The sequence below is a fragment of the Rhodnius prolixus genome, unplaced genomic scaffold (genome assembly GCF_049639745.1).
Source record: "Rhodnius prolixus isolate KJV_2025 unplaced genomic scaffold, Rpr scaffold_2, whole genome shotgun sequence".
In the NCBI taxonomy this organism is placed as follows: domain Eukaryota; kingdom Metazoa; phylum Arthropoda; class Insecta; order Hemiptera; family Reduviidae; genus Rhodnius; species Rhodnius prolixus.
Genome location: NW_027411592.1, coordinates 15239511 through 15248975, shown reverse-complemented (window position 1 = coordinate 15248975; position 9465 = coordinate 15239511).

Below are 9465 nucleotides of genomic sequence, written 5' to 3'. Positions count from 1 at the left end.
TCTTTCAAACGGATGATTCTCACCCACCCCCTCTTTCTTGAAATCTCGCTGTTACGTGCGGCTATCTCTCTCTTCTTTAAAATTATCTGTTAGATAATTCCATTAACGGGTATGAGTTGCTAATTTTCTTGAGATTGTTTAGAAAAGTCAATATTTTACATGATATTAATATTCGCTACACTTACTTATTTATTTAAATTTATTTCATCGGAAGTTCTATACATTTTGTTTAAATTCTGTACGCATGGAAAAATGCATGTATATATCCTAATACTTTTTTGAAACATAAAGTGTGTTTAGTTCCTTATTTCATTTTCTTGCCGTAGTAAAAGAGTTTCTTGTTCAATCTTCCTCCTTCCAATGGAGCAAATTGAGTGAAATTTTAGAAAGATTCCTGATACAGTCATTGTCACTCGGCCAGTTTTTATTATGAAGAAGAATCTTCTTAAGTAGCTCTGCATCCTTGACCTCTTCACATCCTCTACCTCCATTTCACTATTCCAGTGCCTTGGAAATGGTCTATTCGGCATTCTAATTATTTGGCAACCATGGTCCAACCAAATTGGACCAACTGTTCGCCCAAATTTCACTGTTTACTAATCCTATATTACCTACAGCCACCATCTTCTTAATACTTTGCTTTTAAAGATTTGCAGACTATTTGCCTTGAAACTGTGCTTTTATGGCCTTCAATAAGTGCGAAGTCTTAAACAAATAAACAGATGATATCAGCTAGCTTCGGGCAACATCTGAAAATTCGTCGATTGCCTAAGACAAACCGCCAGTAACCGCAATTAATGATACTGCAATTTCTTTTAAATTTGGTGTAAGAATAAGTACTTATTTATAAAATTAAGAGTTAATGATGGGCAGAGAAGACAATTTATTATGTACACGTTGTGGGCACATCTTTCAGACAATTTGAAAAACCTCTGATTTATATAGTCTCCTTTACAATGACAATTTTTATAGCATATTATTGGAAAATTTATATTTTGCCATCTTTTTTCCGGACCGCATCTAACCCTTCTGGATGCGCCCCTGAAGGAATAAATATAAAACTCTTCCAGACTAACCTGAGTGCTAGTTTAATTTACCTTTGCAATCTAAGGGTTAAAAGGAAAGAGGAAGGTGTACAGGGAGAATGATGGAAGGGGCTACTCAGGAAGAATGCTATGTATAATTTATAAGAAAGTGTGGAATCTGTTCAAGTGTAACAGGTGAAAAAGGTGCGTGGCGTCTATTCATTTGGCAGGTTGGAAGACAACCAGCCAGAGATAGGTTAGATAAATGGAAACACCACATTACTGGGAACTCTGGACAGCCATCGATTATTGTTCTTCTCTACTTCCTCCCTTCTTCATCCAGCTTCTTTTCTTCTCCCATTACATGAGCAAACAAGCTCTACTTGCTGACGGACCTCCGCCAACTTCAATAGTCAATATCCCAATCTCTTCTTGCTCTATATCACAAGTTTAGAGCTATCTATAAGTGAATAAACTTATTCTAAATTTAAAGAAAAATATAATTTCTTATTTTGCAAGAACTTGAAAAAAAATAAAATATTTTGTAATTTTAAAAAAATTAATAAGCTGTATGATTTTAATTTACATAGTTCGTCAACTTTTGGGTAAGACATTTCTTGGTTTCATTACTAATTTTCAATTAAATTTCGTTGGTTTTACAATTTGTAAAAGTGCAGAAAATAATTTTAATACAAATTAAGAAAATCTCTTCAAAGCAATTAAACTCTTCGCCTGAAATTTAGGCATTATTTTACTATTAGTTGTTATTTCAATGGTTTTAGAATTCTGAAAAAAACTTAACCCAATTTTTACCTTACTTTAATTTACGATGTTGTTAAAAAAAAAGAAATAAAGTAATTCATCTTAAAATTTACTTTAAAACAAATCGTAGCTATTTAGTTTAAAAGAAAATGGAGTTTTGACATCTTGACATTTAGAAACTCCAATGACTTATTTGTACTTTCATTAAGATAAAATCAGTTAAAGAAAGAAGCAGCTTAAAAATACTTTCCTATGGATTTGTTTCTATAGCAACAGATTAAAATGAAAAAGAAAAAAACAGCAAATGATAAAAGCCCTTGGTACGTGATCCATCAATACTTGACAAGATATTCCAGTTCTTTTGATGTTATTGTTCATGTATACTTCTATAAACGCAAAAGAATGGTTACTTACAACAAAAAATTATACTACAGATTATCACTTCTTTACTCTATACTGCTATTTTTTAGAAACTTTTATTTACTTTTTGAGGTTCTTGAAAAAATATGTAACAAATATTGTAACATAATTTATGAATTAAATGGCAGATATAAAAAAACGGATTCAATTATGCTGTTGCCCCAAAATTACCGAATATCTCTCTTAAGGGCATTTCAAACTTCCAACAACCAAATTTATTTTCATTTCTCAACTTCCACAAATCTTACATTTCACAAACTATTACAAAGAAAACATAAAAACTTTAGTTAGACATATCAAATGCAATATAATGTCTGATTGGTTAGGTGAGTAAACCAAGCTAGTTTTTAGATTTTTTTTATTTAATTTTTTTTTATTTTTGGTGTCTTAGACAAAGCACCTATCGATGCTGGTAAAGACCCCTCTTTAACAAGCAGTTATCGGCCAATCTCCTTACTTCCTTGTCTTAGTAAGCTGACTGAGAAAATTATTTTAAGAAGACTCACTTCATTCATTGACAGTAATAGCCTATTATCATCCTGCCAGTTTGGTTTCCGTCCAAGACATTCGACTACTGCCCAGTTAGCCAGAGTAACAGACTTGGTAGAGCACAACTTTAATCTGAACAAGCATACGGGGATGGCTTTGATTGATGTGGAAAAAGCCTTTGATTGTGTTTGGCACTTTAATTAATCTTATGTAGTAAGGTTTTTTTTTTTTAAATTTTTTGCCTTAGCATTAAGTTCGACTTGTGTCCAATGTAAATATTGATATGTTGTGGAGAGGATATAGGCATGTAGCCTGAAACCTCCTTTTAAATATATTTGTATAAAAAATTTTAAATAAACATTTTCAAATTCAAATTCGATGCCCTTGAATCTAAATTTAAAAGATTTTAAATAAAATTAGATAGATAGATAAATTTCTATACCAAAAATCCCTCTTAATGGATTTAATTATCCATCACTTTTTCCCACAACTTTTTACTCAGTTTTAATAATAATTTACATCTAAATTTGTTCTCTTAATAAAGGAGATATGGACGACAAAGCAAGCATAAAAAGCAAAATACATAAACCATCTTTAAAAATTACTTAAATTTTTACCAATGATCTCTACAAAAATATATTTCTCTCAATATTTTTAATTTTTATTCAGATAGTTCAAATTGGATATTTCGTTTATGAACCGCGAGGAAACCCTGTAAGAAAGTTTGGTCAAAATATAATCTCTGAAAATGCTAGTTTGTAGAATTGATTTTTCGTTTAGTGTCTACTCAGATAAAAATATCCCATTATCTGTTATCATAATAAAATTGTAACTCACAACCAATCCATTCAATAACTCCTCGAAAGAGACGATTATAAATTTGTCGAAATTAAAGTGATTCATTGACCGAACTCAAAAATATAATTCGCGACATATGTAATGCTGCAATTCTTTTTTCAATAATTTATTTTAAGAAATGATTCTGGTATGACACGCTCTTCTCTTTAAAATTAAGGAGTTAAGTTAAAATACAAACGAGTAAACTTTGAGAATTGCAGTAATACGTAGAAAGCGGTGTGGGTACACAAAAAATGTTTATATTCACATCCCGTTTTAAGAGGAATATTTCAGAGGATTGTATATTTTATTAATATATAATATAGAAAAGAATAAATAAGAGAATATTTATGTTATGAAGATTCTTATTATAAAAAAGTTTCCATTGGTTCAGAGGATCTAGGCAAAGAGTAGTTTGAGATTGTCTATGAACGGAATGAAGTGTTGGGAAAGTTTGGAATGAACGGGATTTGGGTAGGTCAAGAACAAAAGGGATATTTAGGTCAGTAGGGATATTATGATTAGTCACTTAGAAAAATGCGCTAACGATAGTGCGGAATATATTTGATTGGAGGGCTTGGATTCGGTTGAGATTGGAGAGCTTAGCTGTACCGCACAATTCAGGTTTGTACGTCCAGAATGTGCCTTATACGGCTTTGTTGTTTTTTGTTCTTAAAAGTCAATTTGGATCATTTATCGAGTAGTCTTTATATTATTCGTAAGTTAAGTCCCTGTCGCTTGAGTCGGGTGTGGTCACTTGAGGCGTTTGTCAAGGGAGAGTCCGATGTATCGCACTTTATCTGCCAGAGGTATAGGAATCTGGTTCAGGAAGATGGCCAGGAATAATTTGTGACTGAGGGTAATGGTTATGAAGTGAGATTTGGCCCCGTTGATCTTTATTCTGTATTTGCGAAACCAGGGTTCTAGGATATGAAGATGAGACTGGATGGATCGAATAAGATTTACGGGATCTATTTATGGATTAAGATGGCAGTATCTTCGGCATAAGAATCAAAATTGAATTGTTGGGATGGAGGATGGAAGATCAACCAGATCAAGGAAGAGAGTTGAAGCGAGAAAACTCCCTTGAGGAACTCCTAGTTTTTATTTAAATAGTTTTTTTAGAGAAAATTCATTCTGGATATTTGGAGATTGTTAAAATGTTTCTAGAAGCCAACGCCTCGAGAAAAGTAGCACAAGAAAGTCCTGTTCACATCAGATTTTTTTAAACAATAGTTTTAGAAGGAGAAGGGCCCAATTTTTTTTTTTTTTTTCTGTGCCTGGGGCCTCACAATCTAAATTTTTCTTCATTTGAGGTCAGTTCTTGATCAGATCAGATCTTGATACGTTCCATTTACAAATTGATCTTAGAATAGTTTCCGTAGTTTGTTACTGCGAGTTACAAAAGTTATAATTCAAAAGAAAATTTACATACGGGAATTATAGGTTGAAAGAAAGCTGAGTGAATTTTCCACACCAGTAGTAAAATTATTTATTCTTTTTTTAATGACAATCATAACTATTTCAAAAAATAAAATTTTTATTTCTATTTAATAGCACAAATGACAAAATTTTTATATTAATTTGTTATATTGATTATCTTCGCCGATTTTTCCGAGGTTTTTTTGTCATTTTTCGAAATTGACGTGCTCGGGAAGAACGTGTACGAAATAACTTCTTGGCTCTATTAAATTTCCTAAGACACTTTCTACAAAGGTAATATTTAACATTCTGGTATTCTATATCGTCCATAACAATTTCACCTTCTGAAAGATTTAAAAATCCACTCATAAGGCACCTTTTAAGCATATCTTTAAAATTTTTGTTGACAACTTGCGATGGTAAACCGAGTTTGCCACTTATGAAATTTCTTAATTCTTCCTTTTTCTGTTTCTTAGCTGACTGTAAGTTCTCTTGTAATAATCTGTTAAAGTTGATGGTACTTACAAATTTCGGGACAGTCATCTTGTTATTGAAAAGTTTATGTACTTAAATTAACAATTTTCAATTATAAATCTAAAAAAAAAAAAAATGAACTTTACTTAAAATTTGTCAGTGTAATAAACTTCAAAACATTCTTATGTTACCACGGCCATTTATATACAAATTGCTTAAATATTTTAATATGGATTTTGTGTTTTAAATAAAACCATAAGAGTAAATTTTTAGTCTTAAGTTTATCTCTCTTTTGTAGCCAGTGCTAAGTAATCTATGAGTCAGGAGATAATAATTTCTGACCAACAAATCACATCTTTTCGGCTTTGATATTAATTGTCTCTAAAGAACTTGTAAAAAACAGATATACAGGGTGGTCACGGAGGAGAGGTCGAAACTTCTGGAGGTGATTCAGCAGCTCAAATGCAACAAAAAATATTCTATTAATTATGGCTCGATTCTCAATAGTGTCCAAGATATTTGCATTTTTAACTTTGCCTTCGATATTCGCGTTTTTCACCATAAAAACGGCCGTAACTTTTCTATCCTTAATCCTTCAACAAATCTGCTTTTTTCAAACGAAAGAGCATTAAATTTCCTATAAATCTGCTTAACCCAGAGCCTCAAAACGTTTCTTATAACAATGAAATTTTTGCTTTAATGTCTAAAAAATTCGATCTCGATGATTTTTGTTAAAATTTTCAACTGCATTTTTTCAATGATTAATGAATCAAGGAATCACATAATTTCAGAAAAAGTTGCGCATTTATTGATCTTCAAGTCATATGGATTTTTTTGATTTTTAATGAAACCCTACCCCGAATAGAGGGGTGTAATTGCAGAAAACTGGGATTTTGCGTAACCGACTTTTCACTAATAATTTACTCAAATGTCAATTTTTGGATAAAGAACAAAAAGAAAAGTGTTTTGGTTAAAGAACAAAAAGAAAAGTGACCATTTTAGTTTTTAACAATCATTATTTAAATAAACGGAAGTAAAAAATAAAGTAGCAACAAAACGCCGTAGAAAAAAGTAGAATACGTAGGTGCCTAGCTAAAATTGTTGGAACTATTCAAACAAGGAAGTGGGAAAGAATTGTGGCGAATTTTTAATTTCTTGACTACAATTGTTTGTGCAACTTATTTTAGTGACATAATGGAGGTCATTTATGGTGAAAAACGTGAATATCGACGGAAAAGTTAAAAATGAAAATTTCCTGGACACTATTGAGAATCGGACCATAGTGAATAGAATATTTTTGTTGCATTTGAGCTGCTGAATCACCTCCAGAAGTTTCGACCTCTTCTTCGTGCTCACCCTGTATAAGGTAATAAATTTATCATATTTTAGTTGTTCATAAGATAGAAGTAACTTGAAAACATATTTATTAATTTGTCGGTGGCGCAGTGAGAAGGTGCAGTGTTTAGCAGTTTAATTGTTGTATGGAAATTTTGCTAAATAATTACGCCTTAGACAGAAAACAAACAGTTTCAGTAAAATTCAGTAAAAATAGAAAATGGTAATGGAAAGGTAGACACAATTATTGTATTGAAATAATTGGAATAAAATAAAGTCTTAAAAGTGTAAAAAAAAAAAAATTTGGTTTTGAAACGGATGTTGTGCAGAGCTTAAACTTAGGAAACCACTTGATACTCTGGTACAACTATACTGACGAAAATCTAAGAAGAGCGAGGAGCCGGCTGCCAGAACTATCCAACCGCTCATATCATTGCACCCCGCCGCTCTAACGCCTTTTCTAGATATCTTAGGGTGCCTTCCATTGCCTCCCTCGATCACAACGGTTAACATTGAGGATTGCCTCAATCCCGAATGTGGGAAAGTCTTCAGTTTGACTCTGTTAGCTGATCCTTAGGACAGTTGCAAAGGGAAAACAGGATGATAATAATATGTTCTCTTCCTAGAGTTAAACCAAATTCTGAAAATTAAAAAAAAAATACTTTTTTCTGATTTCTCAGCTAAAAGCTTTCGGAAAGAAAAAGCTATCCACAAGTGGCACTGTATTGAATAATTTATGATGATTATTATTAAACTTAGGATGGAAGATATGCGAGGAATCGGTCAAATAAAACAACTCGTCTCTTTGCCAACGTTTCGACAAATGTTTTGTATTTGTGATATCCAGGCCCTGAAGAGGGCAATATATTTGTCGAAACGTTGGCAAAGAGACGAGTTGTTTTATTTGACCGATTCCTCGCAAATCTTCCATCCTAAGTTTAACAATTTACGGTCATGAAACCAATATATGCATATTATTATTATTAAAATGGCTCCAACGATTTTTTTTAATTGGTTATTTCAAAAAAACTTGTAATTCCATTAATTGCGGCAAGAGAAAGTCGTATGAGTGTTAGCACCAGATTTTTACTTTCTCATTCGCCTAGATTTTCATTTCTTTGAATTTTCATTTTGAGTTTTTATTTTAGTTTGAGAACGGTAACTTCGAAAAATCTAGTTTTTAGAAATTGGTCAGTTTGTGTGTGTGTGGAATTTAATATAGAAAAATTCAAGCTTGAAGAAAATTGATGAACCAAAAATGCTACCTTAATGAACTTACTTTTTGTTATTAGAGGTTTTTTAAGTAAATTTCTTTAAGAAATTTCGGTACAACTGTAACGCACAAGATGTTTGTGAATAATAAAGTTAATAAAAATTGTCAACGTCATTAATGTTTGTTTTCAAAATGAACTAAGTAAGTCACTACAAAGTTCAAAGAAAAATTTGAATTACACAATTCTAAAAGTACCTATTTCAATCAAAACTTGTTTTTAATTTTTTTTTTATTTGTTAAGTTACACCAGCGTTGGATACACTATTTTTTTTTTTTTTTTTTTTCGGCGCATCAACATCTTGGTCATTAGCGCCCACTATCATAGATCTTCTTATTTCCAAATACTACTCGAGCTGGGATGACACGTGCATAGATACACTATTAGTAACAATGTCAATAGCTGATACCAATACAAACTCACTAATTGAGGGGAGAAGTTACCCAGTGATAACACTCCCTAAGAAGTTTTTAATGAGTTAAAAAATACATTTTCTGCTAACTTTAGAACTTACATCTAAAATCTCATTTAATTAATTTAATTAAAAAATTAATTTAATTTTTTTTTTAGTTTTTTATAACAAGTTGTAGGTATACAAGAGGTTTTAGACATGTTTGCGAGATAAAACCAATTAATAGATTTCCAAAAAGGGGACTAGGAGCGCTTTCTATCAGAATATGTGTAAACTAGAGATTCTATACAGATTCATTTCAGTTTCTATATTTCTACGAGTATACATACTAATGTAATGTCATAAGTGAAGACAGGCAAATTCTTTTATTTATTTATTTATATTAATTTAAGGCGTTCTTCTTAGGTTCATTTCATTGGCATAGGTAAAAACTCCGAGCATTTTTTACTTTTCAGTGCGATGTGCGCTTCAAGTTTCTGAATCGAGTGACTTAGGACCAGATTCCTGAGTTTTAGTTTCCACAGTAGTTCCAAGCTTTTTCTCTAAATTGCAGATATTACTTTCAGTCACATTAAGATTTCAAGAGAACTAATTGCGTTGCAAAACCTACTGCGAAGAAATAAATCAGAGGTCTGAAGTGCATGTTCGAATATTCAGAGCAATCATAAGCTTACTGTTTATGTTTAGAAGCGGGTAAGATCTGAATAAGGAATGGGAATCAAACTAAAATGATTTTGACACATTGGTCTATATTCTATACTAAAAAATTAAGTGTGTGGGTTTCTTCACAAAATGCAGTCGTTTCAATATGTTCAATGAGTTAAGATGTTTCATGAGTAATCGTCAAACCAAAATAATTGCATTGTGATACGAATCCAGAGTGTTAAAAAAAAGGGAAATTACAGTTACTTTGCGTGCATAATATAATTTTAATACGCTTTCGGCTTTATAATTGCTTCCAAAGGAAGGACCTTGGTAATGAAATAGAAATTGGGCATTTTTTGAATAATTTTTGTTT